We start from the raw sequence: 24,207 nt of genomic DNA on the forward strand, positions 1-24,207 counted from the left end.
TAGCAGCAATGTCCACAATAGCCAAACTGTGGAAAGAGCCTTGGTGTCCATCGATAGATGAATGTATAAAGAAGATGTGGTATATGTATACAATGGAATATTACTCAGCCATTAGAAACGACAAATACCCACCATTTGCTTTGACGTGGATGGAACTGGAGGGTATTATGCTGAGTGAAATAAGTCAATCTGAGAAGGACAAACATTATATGGTCTCATTCATTTGGGGAATATAAAAATTAGCGAAAGGAATAAAGGGAAAAGGAGAGGAAATGAGTGAAAAGATCAGTGAGGATGACAAAATATGAGAGACACCTAACATTGGGAAATGAACAAGGGGTAGTGGAAAGGGAGGTGGGGTGGGGGTTGGGGTGACTGGGTGATGGGCACTGAGGGGTGCACTTGGCGCGATGAGCACTGGATGTTATGCTATATGTTGGCATATTGAACTCCAATAAAGAAATTAATTAATAAGTTTAAAAAAGAAAATATATCTATCTTTATACTTCTACTATATATAAATATATAAATATCTCACACATGCATGTGTATGTATGTTCACACATATGCAGAGTTCTTTTTTGGTAAGAGTATAGATGAGGGGAGCTTCCTGTCACTTCCTATGGTTTAAGACAGTGTGCATTGTAGAAGAAAGACAGATCCAATAATTGATTATAAAAGCTCACACATTTCCTTGCAAGGCATTCCAGTAAAAATGATTCATTTTATGTTTCACTTTCCTAAATATAGAGGTATATATGTGAAATCCATATATTTTTTTCTCACTAACTAAAGAATTCATCTGTATTTCTGTCCTCTATCTCCACTGAAGTAGACAGTCCTTGCTTACACAATTAAATAGCTCCCAAATTCTTTGGGCAAGACATCCAATGGCTCATTTTTTTTCATAATTAAAGGCACAGTATATGTTTCAAATCCAGTAATGGCAGAGTAACTCATATTGGACCAATCCTCCCATAGCTCCCAATTATGAACTCTGGAAAAAAATAGTACTGCCTGTTTTTATGACTTTTTGCCTTGTTACACATGAAGTGTCAGATGGACATCTATATAGTCTTACTAGTTTACGATTCAATGGACAGATTTGGGGACAACCACAGCAGCTGGAAAATGAGGAAGGAATTCACTGAAAAGTGAAAGTCACAAAGAAGGTACCACAAAATCTGCATAAAGTCTTCTGCCCAAACCTCTGGTTGACCCTTGAACTACATACACATGATGAGGAAAATGCTAAGCTTCTGTTCTTTTAGCCTGAGCTGAAATATTTCAGTTAGTGCTATTTGCAAGAGAGATAAAGATTGGATTCAAAATTGAGCCAAGTTAACTGCTTGCTGAAACAAATATAATCTTTAGAGAAACAAAACTCAGAATCTACAAGGTATCATTCATAATATCCATGATACAACCCAAAATTATTTTACATTTGAGAAAAGCAGAAAAGAGTAACCCATACTAAATTGGAAAGGTAATCAATAGAACTGACCCCAAAATGAGCTAGATGTTGGAAACAGCAGAAAATCTATTATAGCAGTGTTCAAAAATATAAAGAAAAATATTCTCATAATGCATGAAAATATAAAAAATTTCAACTGAGAAATGGAAAATATTCATAAATGGAAATGTGAGACCTCAAAAATATATCTAAAAGGAAACAAATTTCTGGATGAGCTTCACAAAAGACTGAAGGTAATGGAGGAAAGAGTCTGTAAACCTAAAGTGAGATCAATAGAAATTATATAGTTTGAATAACAGGAGAAAAATATTAGAAAAAATTGAGTCACAATAACCTAAGGACAATACCAAAGGTCTAACATACGTGTACCCTGAATGCCAGAAGACAAGAAGACAAGGGAGGCAAGGGGGAATAAAAAGTGTTTGAAGAAATAATGAGGGAAATTTCCTCAATTTGGTGAAAGACATACATTTACAGATACAAGAAGCCGAGAAAATCCCAAGCAAGACAATGACAAAGAATACCATACCTAAGCGCATCACAGACAAACTGGTGAATGCCAAAGACAAAGAGAAAAATGGTAAAAGCAGTTGAGGTCAAGATATCCCATTATATACAGAGTAGCAACAATATAGATGATAATAACTGATTTCTCTTCAGAAACAGTGGAGGCCAGAAGATAGTTGGAAAATATCTTTAAAGAACTAAAAGAAGAAAAAAACAACCTGTCAATCTATAAATTTTTATTCAGCAAAAATATTTGTCACTAGTCAAAGCAAAACAAAGTGTCATATAAAGAAAAATTAAAAGGGGCACCTGGGTGGCACAGGCCGTTAAGTGTCTGCCTTCAGCTCAGGTCATGATCCCAGGGTCCTGGGATCCAGCCTGTCATTGGGCTCCCTGATCCACCAGAAGCCTGCTTCCCCTTTGCCCTCTGCTGCTCCCCTGTTTGTGCTCTCTCACTCTCACTCTCTCAAATGGAATTTAGAATGGAATTCTAAAATATATCCATTTAATCTAAAAGAAGATGAAGAAAGAACAGAAAAAAAAATTAAAGGAGATATATTAAAAATAACAAAGTATTACAATTAAATCTAATTTTATTGATGTTTGGGATCCCTGGGTGGCGCAGTGGTTTAGCGCCTGCCTTTGGCCCAGGGAGCGATCCTGGAGACCCGGGATCGAATCCCATGTCGGGCTCCCGGTGCATGGAGCCTGCTTCTCCCTCTGCCTGTGTCTCTGCCTCTCTCTCTCTCTCTCTCTCTCTCTCTCTGTGACTATCCTAAATAAATAAAAATTAAAAAAATAAAATATTAATTTTATTGATATTTATTTTAAGTGTAAATAGACTAAGTACTGCAGTTAAAATATAGGAATGGATTTAAAATGCAATCTAAATATGTGATGTCTATAGGATATGCAGTTTAAATATAAAGGTCAAATAGGCTGAAAATAAAAAGAGAGGAAAAGATATACCACACAAATAGTAAGCATAAGAAAACTGTGGTGGCTATATTAATATCAGATTTTTACATGGTGCCTACAGGACTCTGTGTCTATGCTTTGGTATACAACCATGAACAAAGTCTTTGCCTTTATGGAGCTCATGATATAGTAGAATTGATAATAGACAGTAAACAAGAAATAAAATGTAGAATACATGAGATGGCATAGGTGCTTTGGAGATGAGCAAGAAGGTAATAATAGCAGAGACTTTGGAGGTAATATGGTGAGTTTCAGTCACAGCTCTGCACACATAACAATTGTGTGGCCTTAGGGAAGATACTTAAACCTCTCAGTGTCTATCTTTCCTCATCTCATAGATGGATATAATAATAACAATATGTACTGATTAAAATCTAGAGATTTAGGTGAACACAATATATGTGTTCATGTAAACCTACCTATACAGTACTATACACATAGACAAATATCTGGAGAATATAAACTAAATTACCAAGGATGGACATCTTGCTATGTATTAGAATCAAAGAAATATAACAAAAACCTTTTTAACATAAATACACATTTTTCCACTGCATTTAATTTTGAAACAAATGCATATAACTTTGAAATCAGGAAAAAGTGAGATAAGGTTTCATAACATTGTAGTTTATTCTTTATTGGGAATTTGATCATAAAAATAATATTGTCAAAATATATCTTTATATTATATGTACACACATTTAATATACATACACATGTAATTTTTAAAGGGAAATTACAGAAAGTTTTACAAAATATATATCTGTATGCAACCATTTATACATGTGCCTCACTATATATCTATACATTTTTAACATTATCTCTGTCTCTTTCTCTCTCTCACACACACACAGACACACACACACATACATGCACACACATAAACACAGCTTTTCATATGCTGGAGGAAGATGGAGAAAATTTCTTGTCACATGATTTAATTTGATTTAATGTCTGGGGGCTCCGTCTAGATTATTTCATTTTCCAAGTAAACTTCTAGAAAATTCTTTCTGACAGGGCCCCTCCTTTCCTGGTAAATGATGTCCATGTCACCATTCTGGATTTTATCATTAGATGATATTAGTCTCCAATTTTTAATTTTCTCCAATGAAAACTATTATTTGGAAAAAGTTTCTATTAAAACTATTTTGCATTGTGAGTTGTAAAAGAGTATGTAAAACAAAATCATGACTAAATCTCTTCATTCAGCAGTTTTCTTCTTTTCTATGGTTCCACTGATGAAAATCATAATACAGGCCTGGGATCAGAGCAAAGAAAGAATGGGTTCAGGTACCTCTATAATTGTTCTGTGAAGGTACACAGTTTTCCAGAGATGCCCAACTGCTGGGTAGTGGATTTCCACACAGGATTTCCTCAGGGACAAACCAAGTCATAGAGTATTTCCTGATCATGATACCTGGCTAAGGGCTCAGATTAGCTCTACGCTCCCCTCTTTCACTGATTAGTGCCTCCCTCAGGTTTCAGTTTAAACTTCACTTCCTGTGGGAAGTTTCCTCAGACACAAATAATGGTTTGATTATCTCTAATCATCTAGTAATTCCACCAGCTCACCCTTTCCAGATACATGTTTACATTTGTAAGGAACCTGATGAGAGTGAATTCTCATGGGCTGTGTGGCTTCATACAATGCACTGAAGACTCTAGAGCTTTCAACTGTCCTATCTGAAGCTTTGTCCTAGGATTCACCTCTTCCACTTTTGAGAGGGATGACCAGGACACGGGCCAGTTGGGCAACGGAACCTCAGAGTTGTTCAATAGGGCGCGTACTCTAAAGAAGCTGTGGAGGCTGTGGATTGAGGTTCCCTCTTCTAAAAGATCCCATGACAGCTCTTAAATGAGTCTCTTCTTTTTACAGACACAGTGTTCTATGGCAAAGAGCATATGAACCTTCTAGAGGTAGAATTTCAGGTCTGAAAGTTTTAAATAATTTACTTTGTGGAATACTGTCGAAAATACATTTCTAAAATATATAAATGAACTTGGAAAAGAGGAAAAATTAAAGAAACAATCAAAATTCTCTATTAAACATTTACGTTCCCTTGACATCCCACTGTCCTGTAATTCCTGTGCTGGGAAAAAACAGTGGTTAGATGTGGACACTTCACCCCCATCAGTGGCCATATCTAAAAGCAGAAACCTCAGACCTGGAGCAGACAAGGTTAGACACTGTCCCCACCCCTCCAAAATAAAATAAAATGGAAAGAAGTGGTGCCTGGCTGTTCTTAGTATCCAAGCCTGCATCAGAAAAAGTGGTGGTGAGATAATGGTAGGAGGACATGCCTCCAACCAAGTATCTCCTAGGTCAGGCAAGGCTTTTATTTCACTCAGACTTCCTAGATCATGTAATTCACAAAGAGGAAAATACATAATAATCCTGCAATTGCTCCTAAACCAAGATGGTCTCACCCCCTGGAGTGTCCAATTAGTTACCTCGGAGCCATGTCTGCTCAACTGGGTGCCCCCACTTTTTAGGAGTCAGGCTGGACTCCCCATCATCTCCTTCCCATTCAGTTCCCATTAGTCCTGCCCACTGAGTCAGGCCCAGCTCATGTTTGGGAAGTCTCTGACGATTCCCTTCCTCCTCTGTATACATTAAGGAGGTACTACAGAGGTTAACATAACTTCCATAAGGTTAACATAACTTCCATAAGGACCTGGACCATGTGAAACTTACCTTAACTTTTGCAGCCCCTGGGCCACCGGGGGTGTGAAGAATGACAGATGCTCAGTGAACACCCATGTGACAGTGTAGGACATGCAGGGGAAGGAACTTACCCTGGGATGAATCAGGTACTGAGACCCAGGAAGAGCTTCTGACCTGCATTCCAGCATCCCTCCCCAGCTCCCCAGTCACCTCTTCCTGGACATAAAGATTTTTCCAGACATCTAGGTCGTGTGCAGTCCTGATGTGAACACAGAGGATACTAACTGAGGACAGGAAAAACAGAATCGTTCCATGGAAAGGGTAAGGACTTTGCCCCAGCATAGCTCCACTACACTGCACATCACAGAGATGGCACTGAAGTAGTTATGTTAAATAAGTGAGTATATGTGGTTCTCTTCTTCCTACATTCACAAATGCTCACTAAAACACGGTAATGCTATTGAGGTTGAGAAATAACATCCTTGTTAAATATCAGAGCAGTTGGGATGGGAAGGAAGCAAACATTGGCATTGTGAATGATGCACCAAATACCATGTTGGGATCTTTACAAAGATTTCTTCTTGAACTATTCACAGTGCTCCCTTGAGGCAGGAGTTAGAATTTCTTATTTTTATTTTATTTTTTTATAAATTTATTTTTTATTGGTGTTCAATTTGCCAACATATAGAATAACACCCAGTGCTCATCCCATCAAGTGCCCCCCTCAGTGCCCGTCACCCAGTCACCCCCACCCCCCGCCCACCTCCCTTTCCACCACCCATAGTTCGTTTCCCAGAGTTAGGTGTGTCTCATGTTCTGTCTCCCTTTCTGATATTTCCCACTTATTTTTTCTCCTTTCCCCTTTATTCCCTTTCACTATTTTTTATATTCCCCAAATGAATGAAGCCATATAATGTTTGTCCTTCTCCGATTGACTAATTTCACTCAGCATAATATCCTCCAGTTCCATCCACATCAAAGCAAATGGTGGGTTTTTGTCGTTTCTAATGGCTGAGAATTTCTTTTTAAACCTCAAGAAGGTGAGGCTGAGAGAAGTTACATAGATTGCTTAGTCTCACTCGGTCACTGAGAGACAAAAGCATTATTATCTCCCCTGTTTACCTAACTGCTGAGCCCATGTTTGGAACCAGAAAGGCAACCTCCCCTTTAGACGCATGATTTGGGCAAATGGAAATGATAGGTTCTACTGGTGAGTGTACAGCTACTCTGGAGAGCAATATGGCAATTCTTAGTAAGTATGTAGTAAAGCTGAGTGTGATCCTACATAATAATCCAGCAATTGCACAATCTTGGTACACAATGTGAAAAAGTATTTGACATGTAAGCACAAGGAAAAAAATAACAAGAATATTCTTTGGTACATTGTGATAATAAATCCTTAGGAAAGAAATGCCTATTAGTAGAGCACCAAAAATACACTGTGGTATAATAATTGGAATCATGCATAGTGGTGAAACATCAATGAAATATAACTACAGGAATCAGCATCTCAGAAACTTAAGATGGTGTAATAATAGTAAGGAATACAAGAACACCTACATTGTGAGATCCATTCTGATTAGAAATGCAGTCATTAATAACGAAAGTATAAAGAAAACCAGGAGAATAAAAAAAAAATTTCAATATACTGTTCATCTCTGTAGAATGGGAAAGTACAACCAAAGGAGTAGACAGTGGGATTCCAATATAAATGGAGCTACAAATTTCCTTCTTAAGGTATTTTACCTACACTGAATACATCCTCTTGTGCTGTGTTTTTAGTTCTTCATTCCATCTTGCATGGAACATTCTCCAAGATAGACTATATGTTAGGTCATAGTATGAGCCTCAGAAACTTTAACAAGATCAAAAACATACAAAGTATCTTTTCTGACCACAATGGAATGACACTAGAAATGAATAATACAATGAAAACTAGAAAATTCACAAATAGGTAAAAATTAAACAATGCCCTCCTAAACTACCAATGGGTAAAAAAAATTACAAAATAAATTTTAAAATACTTCAAAATAAATGAAAATGAAAGCACAACATCCTACAACAACTTATGGGATGAAGTGAAAACAGTGCTCAGAGGGAAAATTATAGCTATAAATGTTTACAATAAAAAAAAGATTTAAAATCAGTAATGTACTTTTACACCTTAAGAAAACAAGAAAAAAAGAGCAAACTAAACCCAAACATAGTAGAGGAAAGAAATAGTAAATATTAAAAGAGAGATAAGTGAATAGAGGATAGAAAAACAATAAAATTGACAAAATCAAAAATTGGTTCTTTGAAAAGATTGATAAATTGACAAATCTTTAGCTAGAATGACCAAAGAGAGAAGCTTTGAACAACTGAAATCAATAATGAAAGTGAGGGCATTACTACTGACCTTCCAGAAATGAAAAAAGTATTATAGGAGAATACTATGAACAATGATACGACAACAAGTTATGTAACCTAGGTGAAATAGACAAATTCCTAAAAAAAGACAAATGACCACAACTGACTCAAAAAGAAAAGAAAATCTCAATAGCTCTGTAACAAAGAAATAAATTGAATCAGTAATCAAAAACTTCCCAACAAAGAAAAGCCTAGAACAAGATAACTTCATTAGTGATTATTACATTTTTAAAAAAATCAACACCAATCCTTCTCAAATTCTTCCAAAAAAAAGAAGAAACGGGAATACTTATTCTATAAACCAGTATTCCTCTGATGCCACAAGAAAAATATAGACCAATATCCCTTATTAATAAAGATTCGAAAATCCTTAATGAAACACTAGCAAACTAAACCCAACAGCATGGTAAAAGGATTTTACACCATGACCAAGTGAGATCTATCCCATGAATGAAGGATAGTTCAATATAAGAAGATCTATAAATGTACTATTCCACATTAATAGAAAAAAAGGGGGAAAACCACAATCATCTCAATTGAGGCAGAAAAAGTATTTGACAAAATGGAATACCCATTCAAGACAAAAGCACTCAGAAAACTCAGAATAGAAGGACACTTCCCCCAAAATGATAAAGATCCTTTATAGAAAACTCAAAACTAACATCATACCATACCCAGTGGAGAGCAACTGAAAATTTTCTAAGATCAATGACATGACAAGGATGCCCACTTTCACCACTGCTATTCAACATGGTACTGAAAGTTCTAGTTAGAGCAGTTAGGCAAATAGAGAAATAAAAGATCTAAATTGGAAAGGAACACTTAAAACTATTTCTACTTAGGTGACATGGTCCTATATACAGAGAATCCTTAAGAATCCATAAAAACCTACCATAGCTAATAAACTAATTCAACAAAGTTTCAGAGTATAAGATCAACATACCAAAATCAGCTATATTTCTATACTTGAGCAATGAGCAATTTGAAGAGGAATTAAGAAAACAATTTCATTTACAATAGTATTCAAAGGAATAGAGTACCTAAAATAAATTTGACCAAAGAGGTGAAAGATATGTCCAATGAAGACTACAAAACATTGCTGAAAAAAATTAAAGAAGATCCAAATAAATGGAAAGACATTCCTTCCTTGTTTGTGGTTAGAATACATAATATTGTTAAGATAGCAATATTGGTCAAAGCAGTCTTCAGATTTGACACAATCCCAAAAGATATAAAAACATTAAGTCCACACAAAAACTTGTACACAAATGTTCATAGCAGCATTATTTATAATACAAGAAAGTGGGGAAAAGGGAAATGAATAAACAAAATGTAGTATATTCATGCAATAGGGTATTATTTGGCAATCAAAAAATGAAGTACTGTTTTAAGCTACAACATGGTGAATTTCAAAATAATTATGCTTAGTAAAAAAGCCAGACCCCTGCCCAAAAAATAATATTTACTATTTGATCCTTTTGTATGACATTCTGGAAAATATTAAACTATGGGCACAAAAATCAGATCAGAGATTGTCAGACACTGGTGGAAGGGGAGAGGGGATTGAACTTTACCAGATGATAGAAAATGTTTATAATCTCTCTCCATTGTGGTGGAGAACGCCAACCAACTGCATGCTTTGTCAAGCTTATAGAACTGAACATCTAAAAAGAGTCAGAGTGACTATATGTAAAGTAAACCTCAGTAACTTGAATTGAAAAAAATAGACCATATTTAGGACCAGTTCTGAGTTGAAGAGGCTGGTAGAACACTTAGAGAAGAATACTTGTCAGAAACCACAGGAAACATTTAAAAACAATTAAGACAGCAATTGTTAATATTGAGTTATTTTCTTTCCCATCTATGAAAATTTTCTGATTTTAACGTGAGCAAATTACTTAAAAAATTTAATGATAATGGCTAAAGTAATAGTTAATATATAATTTCCAGAGGAGTAAAATTAAACCAAGGATTTTAAAGGGCAAAAAGCCTAAAAGAATCCATAAGACTCCAAGAAAGTAGAAAAAAGAGGATCATAGAAAAAGCAGGAAAATAGGACAAATTAAATGGCATATATAACTGCAAATACATAACAAATCATACTAAATATAAATAACCAAGCCACTTGTTAAAAGACAATATTTGATTGATTTGCAAGAGATACCTAAAATATAATGGCACAGAAAGTAAAAAAATAATTCCAGATATATGGAGTTAATAAGATTTACTATTGAAAAATAACAGCATCAAAATGTGGAAAGTAAAAGGACAGAAAAAGATATGTCAGGCAAATGCTGAACAAAGTAATTTGATGTAGCTATATTATTGCTAGAAAAAATATAGCCTTTAAGGCAAAAAGCATTATTAAGGATAATGAGGATCACTACAGAAAGATGAAAGGTATAATTGTCTCAGAAGGTATCAAAGTTATATGATTTTATGCTTCCTAACAACACAGCCTCAAAACCAACAAAGCAAAAATCGGCAAATTACAAAGAGAAATTGACAAATCTACCATTATAGTAAGAGTTCTTAACATTCCTCTCCCAGTAATTGATAGTAAGAGTTCTTAACATTCCTCTACCTAATTGATAGATCAAGCAGGTAAAAAAAATCAGTAAGAGTTCTTAGCATTCCTCTCCCAGTAACTGATAGATCAAGCAGGTAAAAAAAATCAGTAAAGATATAGAAGACTTGAAAAATGACATTAACATTTTGATCTAACATAGGATTCTGCGCCAATATTTAGAGAAATCAAATTCTTCTCCAGCATTTTCTAAATGAAACATTTATAAAAATCAATATTATACTAGCCCATAAAATAAATCTCAAAAAATTTAGTGGCACCTGGGTGGCTCAGTCAGTTGGGCTTCTGCCTTCAACTCGAGTCATGGTCCTGGGGTCCTGGGATCAAGCCCCCGCATCTGACTCACTGCTCAGCCTCCCTGGAGTCGGCTTCTCCTTCTGCCCCTCCCCCTTCTTGTACCCTCTCTCTCTCATTCTCTCTCTTGAATAAATAAAATCTTTTAAAAAAATTTACAAGTTGATTCTAAAGTGTATTGAAAAGAGCAAAAGTGCCAGGAATAGCCAAGATAATTCTGAAGCCAGAAACAATGTAGGGAAACTTGCCCTACTAGACACCATGATCCATTAGAAATCTGTAGTAATTAAGACAGCGTGATATAGGTACAGGGACAAACAAATAGGTTTGCCAGATAAAATACAGGAAGCCCAGTTAAATTGGAATTTCAGATAAACAATGGATATGTATTTTATATGCTAAATCTGGCAAAACTTTATAAGCCATAGGAACCCCAGAGAGAGTTTAGAAGCAGAACCATACACATATGGGAACTCAACCTATTACAGAGGTAGCAGATCAGGTCAGCGGGAAGAGAGAAGTTATTCAATATGTGGTATTGGGACAATTGTTTATTTATATGTAAAAAATACAATAAAATTGCTTCTATATCTCACACCAATAAAAATTCAGTCCCAGGTGGATTAAAGACCAAATGTAAAAAAAAATCTTGAAACACATAAAAGTAAAAATATAAGAGTTAACTTTCTGAAACTTTCTAAAACAAGACACAAAAAGAACAAACCATAAATCAAATGACTGATAATTAAATTACAATGGAATATAAAACTTGTGTATCAAAACATGCATTTTATTTTTTTCAAAACATGCATTTTAAAATGCATGAAAAGGCAAGCCTCAAACTAGAAAAATATATTTGCAACAAATATGATGAACAAATGATTAGTATCCAGAATTCATGAAGAATATGTAATCTATTATAGGAATCAATAAGAAAAAGACACCACACAGTCTATGAAAGGTTCTAGAAGATTCAAATATCTTGACAATTTTCAGTTTTAAGTGGTCTCTGCTCTCCATCCTGTAGGTCTGGTCAGGAATGGACTTCTAGAAGCCCCTTAGACTGAAAAGGGATGGAATGTGAAGTAGTGAGAAGCTTCTTTTTCTGAGTAGCTGCAATGAGTAATAGAAATGCCTTCATATGGGTCAGAGGCAACATGATGCCCCACTTTTCTTTTGTAATCAAGAAACGGTTTTTCAGAGTCCTTGTGAAAACAGAATCAGCCAAATGCTTTTGATCTAAAGGCCCACAGAAGCAGATACATAACATTACACAACAAGGTCTTGGTATTTTCAGATTATACTTTATATGCTCATTTATCTTTTGAATTGTTTAAGGTACATGTGGTGAACAATACACTTTTATAATGCACACAATGTAAACATTAAAATGGTCTTATTTTATATTTTGAAGCTCTCCTACTTGTCTTTGTCCTGGAATATTCTGCTCCCTACTCCTTTCTGAAAGTGTTTTGTGACGTGTCTGACTTTAGCACATTTATCCGTTTGGTCCCTACATTTTTAAAAGGAGGAAAATGGTGTTCCATGTCCATGCACATTGGGAAATTTAACTTTTTATTTACAAACACACAATAACAAATAATCTTATATAAGGGTCATTTCTGTATGGTAGTACTTCGCAATCTAGAGAGATCAGGAAATAAAGACAGGGAAACAATAATCTGTAATTTTACTTTACACATGTCTGTATTGTCAACATTAACAATATAATATTTTATTATTAAAATAATGGCGTTAAAAGGAAATGAAAGTAAAAATTCTTAACTTTTCAATGGCTTTGCTTGCATCCTCCCTCAGCTTTCTCTTTTTTCAACTAGAATTTTAAAGCTCAACCAAAACCACTTATTTTCTACCTTTTAGCAATCTTTCCATGTCTTTTATAGGCAAGCCCTTACCAGGTTTTGCTTGACTTACTTCCAACACCCTGGCACTTTCCACTTGTTTCTGTATGTACGTGTTCTGCATTAAGAAAGCTCCATATATGGTAATGTGGATTCCATTAAGTAGAAGAATGAAGGAGTAAATCCCATTACTTAGCCATGTGACTGCAGGCATTTTTCAAAGAGAACACCCTCCACCCTCCACCTCAAGCAATCCCGGCCCCTAATCAGAAGGTATTAAGTGATTCTTTTTAAATTGTTCTGTAAGGAACAGATTGGAGGGAGGCAGAGTAACGTAAGGCTGAGTGTCAGGAAAGTCAGAATTTTAGATAATAAAATGTGAATGGGTTAAAGTGATCCTGATGACAGAATCCATCTTTTTAATACCTATGGCTGAGGAAAATATGGCACACAGATATACAGTGACTTGTCCAAGATCATAGAACCACTCTGCAGGAGGGAAAGGGCTAGCATCTAGCTATCAGATAGGAATACAAATATTTCTACTGTACCACACAATAAGGCAATAAGAGGAGAAAATAATATTTAATTTGCCTTATTCTTATTATGTCAAGAACACAGAATCTGACTGACATCAGAAACAGATACCCTCTAATGACAATTTTTCCACAGAATGGATGAACAACCCTACACAGGCTGTTGCATTTCATCATTCTAAAATACACATTTGTTTCACTTTTTAATCACTGGTGACTTAGCATTACTACCGCAAGCATTTTCTCTTTTTTGGTAATATCTAAACTAGCATGTGTCTTAAAAGTGATGGCATCTTATATTCAATGAAATACAGTTCTTCACCTTTTGGAGCCTCAGTTTCTTCATCTGGAACATAGAGCTGAAAAAAGCAAACTGTCATGAGGATTAAGGGAGGTAAAACTGCATAGAGCAACAATCCTAGCTCCAAGCACAGAGCAGGTACCCAGAGTTCCTTGGGTTCCCCAGGGTGCGGGGAGGGGGGTGGTAGGGGTATGGACCATGGAACCCATCATCTCATCCTTCTACTTTCTCCCAGTGATTTAGCTCCTTAAATCTGCACCTTCCTTCCCAATCCAGCTGAGAATGCATGGCCCATCACTTCAACTGTTTCACTTCAGTGTTCTTCCACTCTTTTGTCCCTTGGTCCTTGCACCTCAACCATGGGGTAAACCCCTGCAATATATAACTCTGAAGACTGTCCTACAGGAAAATTTCCTGCAGAATGAATTGCTGGGTCAACATGCATAAACCCCTTCTTAACTTACTGGATGACTGCGGAGAAAGAGAAGCCCTCACCCATTGTTGGTGGGAGTGGAAATAAGTACTGAACATTTTAAATCTGCATTTGACAATGCCATATGCTTTGGTTGAAAATTTTTACTCTGGAATTTATCCTATGGAAAAATCTTACACAAGTTCTAAAAATATACACACAATCACCATGATTGTACCATTGTTTCAAATAGGAAATTCTTGAAACAAGTTTTGCTGTAAGATAAATTCCTCAGGTCAGAATGGCTGGATCAAGGCTTCTCAGATACAAAGTATTTAATTTGGAGCACCTGGGTGGCTCAGTCAATCAAACATCAGACTCTTGATTTCAGCTCAGGTCATGATCTCAGGGTTATGAGATGGAACTCCCAGTTGAGATCCGCTTTCAGTGGAGAGTCCCCTCAGGATTCTCTCTCTCTCTCTCTCTGCCCCTCTCTCCCACATGCACTCTCTCTCATTCTCTCTCAAATAAATAAATCTTTAAAAAATATTTAATTAAAAAGAAGAAAGTAAGAATTACTTGAAAAAATAATAATTACCATTAATTCTTCTGTCACTAGTCAGAAATAACCATCTCTTTATTTTCTATTACTAGTATGTATAATATTCACGGAAATAGTTACTGAGGGAGAGTGCCTACTATGACACTGTTTGACAGCTAACATATAATTTTCAAGATCAATATCATCACTACATTTAAAGATATGCAAACTGAGATTCAGAGGCATGAAAAAACTTGCAGATGTGAGTAACAGAATGGGATGGGATCCCAGGTGTACTTCAGAATAAAACACAGCACATTAACCTATGTTTTGATATTCCATCGAACTACTTCAATAACCCTGTGAAGAAAGGATTACTTTCCTCCTTTTCAGCATGAGGAAACTGAAGCACAGAGGAGTTAAGTATCTTACCTGGGGGTCACTCCTTAGTGAAGTGCAGAACTCAGATAAGAACACAAAGTATGTATAACCACAATGCCTTTTCTCTTTTCAACTCATCACACTGCTTTGTGTTCTTTAAGTATAAAAGCATTCATGAGCTCTTTTTTGACTATGAAAATAATTTATGTTCATTTAGGATATTAATAAAAGCACAGGCAACTATATAAAGATACAAATAACCTCCAATCTCACTCTTATTGAAAAACAGTGTTCATGGTTTGCTGCATCCCCTTGCAGTCAAAAACACCCACATATATGTACATACATGTCAGCTATACATACATTTTATTTGACTGGAGTCACATGGATGAATATATGCCATTGGGTACTAATTTTTTTGCCTTCATATTACATCATATGATGTGAGGATAAGATCTCTATTTCCTCTGTAGGAATTTACCAATGATCCAATACCAATTCTTATTGATTATGAATTCTCAAGCAATTGGCAACACATTTATCAAATACTCAATGTTTCTATGCACTTGGTTCTACTGATTATTTTTCTATTCTGTATCAATATATACGTCAATTCTTGCACCAAGATTTTACTGTTTTAATATTGCATCTTTGTAAAATCTTGTCATCCAAGATAATATTCTACATCCCTTCCTAGGCATAAGCCCTTTATCCTGCCTCAGAAAGGAACATAAAGAAAACATTTATTGAGCACTTAGTACCAGATATTTCACTAAATGTTTTACGTGTGCTTTTTCATTTAATTTTCATCACAATTTAATTGTAGGTTATTGCTGTTATAACAGCCATTTGAAAGATTTTTTTAACAGGGCTCAGACAAGTTACATAATTTGCCAAAGGTCATGCAACCAGCAAATGGTAACACCCAAGACTCAAACCCCTAACCATAGTCATACTGCATGTGACTCCATATTAGTGGTGAGGTCAGCACAGGGGAAATGATTCATCCAAGGTCCTGAGGTTCATTATCTTGCTTGGTTTGCCTGTACTCTCCTCTTTCTAGGGCTTAGGGAAAACTGCTTCTTTGGATGTTCAAATAGAAAGTGAAGTAACAGGGACAGGAAGTCACATGGAATAAAAGGAAATAGTGCAATAGCTGTCTTCCATTTCCCCAAATTCCTCAGCTCATTTCACAGCACAGAAATGGCACTCAACTTCATACATTATGTAAATATCTAAACATTTCATTTATTTTTGCTACATTTCCAAATCATCCCTCTGACAGTTCCGCTCTTTGCTTTATGTCAGTCTCTTCTATGAAACGTCAAGGTGGTCAGGACAAACATTTTTTTTAAGTTGCATACTATATGCCAAGCACTTCTTTAAGTTTTCTCGTTTTCTCCACGCAACTCTATGGGAAAAGTATCAATTTTTTTCCATTTTATAGTAGAGGAATTCAGGTTCACAGACAGTAAAGAAATTTTCCAGAGTCATACATAAATCTTCTAAGAGGCAGGAATGGAGGTTCCAGCTCTTGCCATCTCTCCACAATAGACACAGAGCAGCATCCCTTCTGGAAGATGGGCTTCTAAGGCTGGAGAAAAGGCCGGATCACACTCTCCTGCCATTGTTGCCCCTTTGGGTACCCATTCAACAATCCCTCAGGGTGATTAAGATGACGAAGGAGATGAAATCTCGCCCCTTGTGCCAAGGGACCTGGATATGGGACCGAATCAGGTGGCTGATCCCTGAAACAGTGAGTGGAGCTTGTACAGAAGCTCCAGCTTTTGGGATCCCTGCATGGCTCAGCGGTTTAGTGCCTTCCTTTGGCCCAGGGTGTGATCCTGGGTCCCACGTCAGGCTCCCTGCATGGAATGAAGCCTGCTTCTCCCTCTACTTGTGTCTCTGCCTCTCTATCTCTGTGTCTCTCATGAATAAATAAATAAAAATTTTTAAAAAAAGAAGCAGCTCTGGCTTTTAAACAACTAGGAAAGTGACCTGGGTGATGAAAATAAACATTCATCAAATTCAATATATATCATAGTAATTTCATATCTCATTTCATTTAATCCTGAAAACAAACTTTCAAGAGAGAGATTACTATCCTTTTCATAACCTAGAGCTCAAACTAATAGATTCAGGTTAGTAATATTGTTAATAACAGACCAGGGACTCTAAACCTGGATTTGTTCTAAAACCTGACCTTTAATCTCTGCTTCCTGTGGCCTCATGGGCTTTGAATGCTTTCTGTGTCTAACTTCCCAGTAGATTGGCAATTACTCCACCTCAGTGTATTCTTCAACCATTTATAATTAATCTATTATTTTTAATAATAAAAATCAATAAGATTTTAAAATACTTGCAAGAAAATAAAACAAAATACAAAATGAGAAGGAAAATTATTCACGTATATATAGATATTGAGTTAATAATCATGATACATCCGAAGGTGACCATATGGTTTGACATGCTCCCAATTTATGTCTGTTGTTTAACAGTGCAACCTTAATTCTCAAGACTGCCCAATTCAAACCATCAATTATAAGGTCATCCTCAACATAAATAATTCTTTTTGACTAGTAAGAAATGGGTAAAGGGTAACTTGTAATTTTCATAAAGTGCATAAAGTGCAACAAATCAGTGAAAAGATAACCCAATCACAATAATGAAAGAAATACAAATAAAAATCCTAAGATTTCATAAGAAAAAAGAAAAGGTGCAGATTAGCATGTTGTTCCTTTTCTTTTTGCTGAATAATAGATATGTATAGCTGCATATTTATTTATGCATCTATAGATTTTGTGCATGTATGTGCACAAAAGTACTTATAAATGCTAGTACCATTATACTAGAATAAAAACATTTGTACAATATATTAACACTATTAAGAACACTTATCTTAGGCGGGCAAACAGCAGTTTCATCTCTATACATTTCTCTATGATTTGATGTCCTTAAGGTACACTTATATCAATTTTGTAATTCAAAAAAGTAACTGAAATACAATTCTCAAAGCATGAGAAACGTTTTGTTATGATCTAGCTCATACAAATGTTATAGAACTACTCACTTAGAACAGCATTCACTATTAAGCATAAAAAGTAGATTATACACTATGTATAATATGATCCTATTTATTCACACTTATGTGTAGGAGTAAGTACATATTATAAAGCAAATGTGTCTAAAATATATGACCCAAAATACGAAATATGCACAAACATGCACATCACACACAAACACACAGATACTCCCTCAGGGACACTCACACTGGCAGCTTACTCTTCATCTGAGACAGGGGTGGAACTTCCTGTCCAGAGCTCAGAGATCTAAACAGTATCTGATACTGCAGGAGGGCCCGCCTGTGCGATTCAAGCCTCCAGCAAGCTCTGTTTGGTGGGTCAGACCAGAGGCCCCTCCCTCCCCAAATCCTTGTATAGCCTCCTTCCAGATATCGAGAGATGTAGTTCTAACTCTGACCAGCAGGTGGCGATTATATCAATATACTACCTTTGCTGCAATAGAAAAGGCTTGATTTCTATAAGAAACACTAGTAAACGTTGTACCTTTTAATAACATTATGAAACAGGATATACACTATTAAACAAAATGTTTGAAAATTTTTATAAGGATATTAAATATTGAAATAGTATATTCTTTTTATCTCCTGATGACGATTCCCAAATCTGTACCTCTTTTGTTCATTCATTCATTCAGAAACTATTTATTCAGAGAAACATTTTTACCTGAGCTGTGTTACGTTTCTATACAAAATTTCCTCATAGATAAAGTAGTGGTCTAGTGGACTATCTTAAATTTCATGTTTAGCTACTCCCTCTGCTTTTTGTCTATCTACTTGTCCCATCTTGCCAAGCTGAGTTTTCGATTCATGGGTTTGTAGAACTTTGTGCTTACCTTTATTAAAAGTGTTTCAATTGAATATAGCTGACCAAGACCAACAAAACCTTACTGAAGAGTCAGTTAATTGCAACTAAGTTGGACAAATATTTGTTGAGATCTAATCGTGATCTGAGCATAGTGAATTCTCATAAAAGAAAGAAAGAAAGAAGAAAGAAAGAAAAAGAAAGAAAGAAAGAAAGAAAGAAAGAAAGAAAGAAAGAAAGAAAGAAAGAAGAAAGAAAGAAGAAAGAAAGAAAGAAAGAAAGAAAGAAAGAAAGAAAGAAAGGGTTTCTATGTAGCCCTTTTTGACATAACACAGTGGTAGATTTTGGGAGAGATTTGGGCTTACCTCACCCCTGGAAGGGTGACCTATGTAATTTAGAATTCCTGTTATTCTTCTTGCCCAATGTCCTCTCCTAGAAGATAACTATTTTTTTCTGCTTCAAGTTAGAGTTCCCTTCCCAAGGGCACAGGAAATTCTAGAGGGGAGTGGAGGGAGGTAAAAATAAATAGCATTATACATGCATTTCTTATGTTCATGTGCTTTCCTGTCTTCTTATTTTACTTTCTAAATATTAACATCAGAGAATCATTCTTCCTTTGTTCCTTAAAAGGCAAGACACTCATGGGGGGAAAAAAGCCTTCCTTGGAGTGGCTTCTGGAGAGTCCAACTAAGTTGGGAGATCTTTCAGGATCTGTACAAACCAAATTCAGTATCTCTGTGACAAGTTTGGGTAAATTCCTTTACCTCTTTTGATCTTACTTATCTGATTCCACTTGCCCTGCTTACCAATCATCCAGGATTGTGAAGGTTAAAAATGAGCTCTATATTATAATCAAGTGTTCCCAAATGTTCCCAAATATATGATATCTTGAAGCTAATTGCTGCAAAAGGTACAAGTTTTAGACTCATTACTATGAATGCCATTCCAGCTTTGGGAGAAGAATGTGGAAAAACTTTAAATCCCCATGAATTAAAGTTTTTGATTACCATTTTACTGCAAAATAGAACAGTTAAGCATTCAGAGTTCACTCAAGTCCTCGTCAAACTGAAGTAGTCCTTTGCTTTAAGAGATATAATCTAGCTGTCGTCTCATCGTATCTATGGTATCCTCCTCTTCGATACTCGAGGCTCACTTTTTCTGTATTCAAGTGATAATGGAATAATGAGGTACACCTCTGTCTCTTCTCACCAATGCCAGAATTTGAACTGCAGACCAGTTTTGTTCTTCAAAATAGACCTCCATTCACATAAAGCCATATGCCTGTGCAATGAAATTATCACTGATCAAGACTTTGGCAACTGAATTCGAAATCAGTTTATAATCCTCAAAAAAAAATACCAATGTAATTCTTTTATTTTATTTTTTTTTAAATATTTTATTTATTTATTCATGAGAGACAGAGAGAGAGAGAGAGGCAGAGGCACAGGCAGAGGGAGAAGCAGGCTCCATGCAGGGAACCTGATGTGGGACTTGATTCCGGGACTCCAGGATCACCCCCTGGGCCGAAGGCAGGCGCCAAACCGCTGAGCCACCCAGGGATCCCCCCCAATGTTATTATTTTATAGTCACAGCCAATACACTCAGGTTTTGCTTTTTTTCTTAACAACTCAAAGCCAAAAAAATATTTTCTATATCCTGAACATTTCCAAATAAATATACCCTGCATTACTCTATATCCTTATGTGTTATTCTGTATATATAAAACATAAGATTTATAGTCTCATTTTTTATATTTTTCTAATAGGGAGTTCTTGACAATGACATCTAACTTACTTTCTTTTACAAGTGACAATATGGAGCCCAGAGAAGTTCAATGACTTGCCCAAAATAAGATAGTTGGTGAATGAAAGAGAAAGGAGTAGGACCTACATATCAGAAAAAGCATATGCATTTCAATATTGTTACACATTAACACAATAAGAAAACACCCTGGTTTACAAATGTGGGATTTACAGCCGAGGCTCTGTTGTATATTGGAAGAAACATGGAGCTGGCAATGAAAAGGACACTTGTTCTCATCTTTACCCATTTAGTGAATGTATGGCCCAAAACAAGGTACTTCATTTTTCTGTGCCTTAGTCTCCTAATCTGTGAAATGGAGGTGACAGTTATTCACATCAGAGTTATGAGTGATGAATAAATTAGGTAAAATACATATGGGAAAAATCACAGTGCCAAACACCCTGCAGTTGCTCAGAGTTCTCTGGATTCCTTACTAGGCAAAAATAGAGCATCCACCTGAAATCCTGCTATGGACTAGGGTAGGGCCTGTCTAAAAGAAGCCCTCCCACTTAAAGAGAAACTCCATATTCTCCATGTGTGGAATCAGCATTTGTACCATCCTGTGAGGGCCCCTTAAATTGTGTGCTCTAGGTGCCTCACTTACCTCACATCCTGGCCTTGGATGAGAAGAACATTAATAGCAATAATGGCTAAAATTACAGCTCTTATGTGCTAGTTATTATGCTAAGACTGTTCCATGTGATATCTACTTAATTCTTCCCTACCACTATGTAGAATAGGTAATACTATTATGCTCCGTTTAGAGATAAAACAAAGGCTTAGATTAAATAACTTGTGCAAGATCACATGATTATTGGGAAACTTATGGTGATGCATTGTGTGTATTCAAAATCCACGTTAACAATTTACAGACAGCATTATTTTGTTATGAAAATGAAGTTGAAAAAAAAAAAGAAAATGAAGTTGAAAGGAGATAAGTGACTTGAATATAACTGCAACTCAATGACCTGAATCTCAATGCAAATATCTCTCAAACAGACTGGCTGTTATGCTTTGTTCTCCTGTAGCATCTAGTCTTTCCAGGACTCAATGGGAAACTTCTAAAATTAACGTGGAAAGTGAAACAACAGGAAATGGTTTGATTGTTTTCTTATGTGTCATCTATATCACACGTTATGATAACTAATGCAACAATATTTTGTATTGATGATTGTAGGGCTGAAATGTGCACCTTATGCTAAGCAAGGAGTCACATGAATTAGCTGGTTCCTGAGATGGTGTTGGGTTCAGGCAGAAGTATTGGTGTTGCAATTTGGGAAGGTGAAATAAGAAGAATGAATGTAACATTTATATAATTTCTACTATATGGGATAAACATTATATTTCATCTCCTGTATTCTTAATATCACCATTCAATGTAACTAGAATTATTGCCGTTAAACATATGAAGTCGGGATCCCTGGGTGGCGCAGCGGTTTGGCGCCTGCCTTTGGCCCAGGGCGCGATCCTGGAGACCCGGGATCGAATCCCACGTCAGGCTCCCGGTGCATGGAGCCTGCTTCTCCCTCTGCCTGTGTCTCTGCCTCTCTCTCTCTCTCTCTCTCTGTGACTATCATAAATAAAATTAAAAAAAATTTTTAAAAAAATAGTAAACATATGAAGTCTATAAGATTCATAGATTAAGTGATTTGCCCCAAGTCTCTAGGCTTATAAGTAACAGAGGCACTCAAAACCTATTTGTCCCTTAGGGCCAAGATCTTTCCAAATTAACCTGCAGCCTCCTAGGCTTTGAATCTAATTATTCAGGGCACTGGAATTTACCTACAGATGATCAGGACAGTGAAGCATGCCCACCAGTGCATTTTCAAACACTTGTTGTATTGCCTTATAAATCAAAAATGTATAAATAATAATGGAGATAAATGGAGATTTATAAATACTTATTAAGAGGCAGAAATCTCACAGAGGAACACTAGCAATAAAATGTGAAAGAATTCAGGATCCCTGGGTGGCTCAGCAGTTTAGGGCCTACCTTTGGCCCAGGGTGTGATCCTGGAGTTCCAGGATTGAGCCCCGCATGGGGCTCCCTGCATGGAGCCTGCTTCTCCCTCTGCCTCTGTCTCTGCCTCTGTGTGTGTGTGTCTCTCTCATGAATAAATAAATAAAATCTTTTTTTAAAAAGTGAAAGAATTCAACTACAATTAATTATAGAAATGAAAATAAAACAGAATATTTCAGAATATTATGGATATAATTTCAGAACATTATGAATAACCCCTTTTCAGCAAAGGAATATAAAATTACATGTATATATAATCTGTTGATATATTTAAGTTAATAAGTAATTAGCAAGGAAAAACATCTGGAAGGACACATAGCCTACTGACAGTAGTGGCTTTATGGATTAAAGCATTGTGAAATAAATATAGAAGTTAAATTTTGCCTTCAAATAATGTATTGCTATACTATTTCATTTTATTTCAATAAGCACATATTGATCTCATAATGTGAAAAATAATTGTATTGATACTTTCAACACATAGGAAACAGCTAGTTTTAAACTGAATTTAAAAAACTGATCATGAAAAATATATGGGTATTTTTTTAAGATTTTATTTATTTATTCATGAGAGACACAGAGAGAGAGGCAGAGACATAGGCAGAGGGAGAAGCAAGGCTCCCTGCAGGGAGCCTGATGTGGGACTCCATCCCAGGATCCCAGAATCACGTCTGAGCCAAAGGCAGACGCTCAACCACTGAGCCACCCAGGTGCCCCAAAATATATGTATTGGTATCGAAAGGTGCTCACAATATACTTTACAATGGGAAAAATCTAGTTATAAACTATAGAGTAATATCTTTTATTTCAAAATAAGCCAATATGTGTAAAAGATGTTAAAATATATAACTTCAAATATTTACACACACACACATCTCCTTTTTTGTTTTAATTACAGTTAGTTAACATACAGTGCTATATTAGTTTCAGGTATACAATATAGTGATTCAACAATTCCATACAACACCTGGTACTCATGTCAAGCACACTCCTTAATCTCCATCACCCATTTCACTCACTTCCCCAACCACATCCCCTCTGGTAAGCCTCAGTTTGTTCTCTGTAATTAAGAGTCAGTTTCTTGATTTGCCTTTCTCTTTTTTTCTTTGCTCAGTTGTTCTGTTTCTTAAATGCCAAATATGAATGAAACCATATGGCATTTGTCTCTGACAGATATATTTCACTTAGTATTATACTGTCTAGCTCCATCCATACCCTTACAAATGGCAAGATTTTATTCTTTTTATGGCTGAGTAATAGTCCATCATATTTATATACCATTTTTCTTTATCCCTTCATCTATTGATGGATACTTGGGTTGCTTCAATAATTTGGCTATTGTAAATAATGCTTCAATAAACATCGATGTGCATATATCCTTTTGAATTAGTGTTTTTGTATTGGAGGAGGAGGAATACCCAGTAGTGTTATTACTGTATCTTGGTGTAGTTCTATTTTTAACATTTTGAGGAAACTCCATACCATTTACTACAGTAGCTGCACCAGTTTGCATTCCCAAAAAGAATGCAAAAGGGTTTCTTTTTCTTTTCATC

The 24,207-nt window shown here is 35.9% G+C and overlaps 1 pseudogene; it reads left to right on the forward strand.

Moving 5' to 3' along the window:
• The first annotated feature begins 1,984 nt into the window (after positions 1–1,984).
• The window catches only part of LOC144308861 (small ribosomal subunit protein uS12-like), a 43,925-nt pseudogene continuing 21,702 nt past the window's right edge, over positions 1,985–24,207 (forward strand).

This window comes from Canis aureus, chromosome X (assembly GCF_053574225.1).
Source record: "Canis aureus isolate CA01 chromosome X, VMU_Caureus_v.1.0, whole genome shotgun sequence".
NCBI classification, from domain to species: Eukaryota; Metazoa; Chordata; class Mammalia; order Carnivora; family Canidae; genus Canis; species Canis aureus.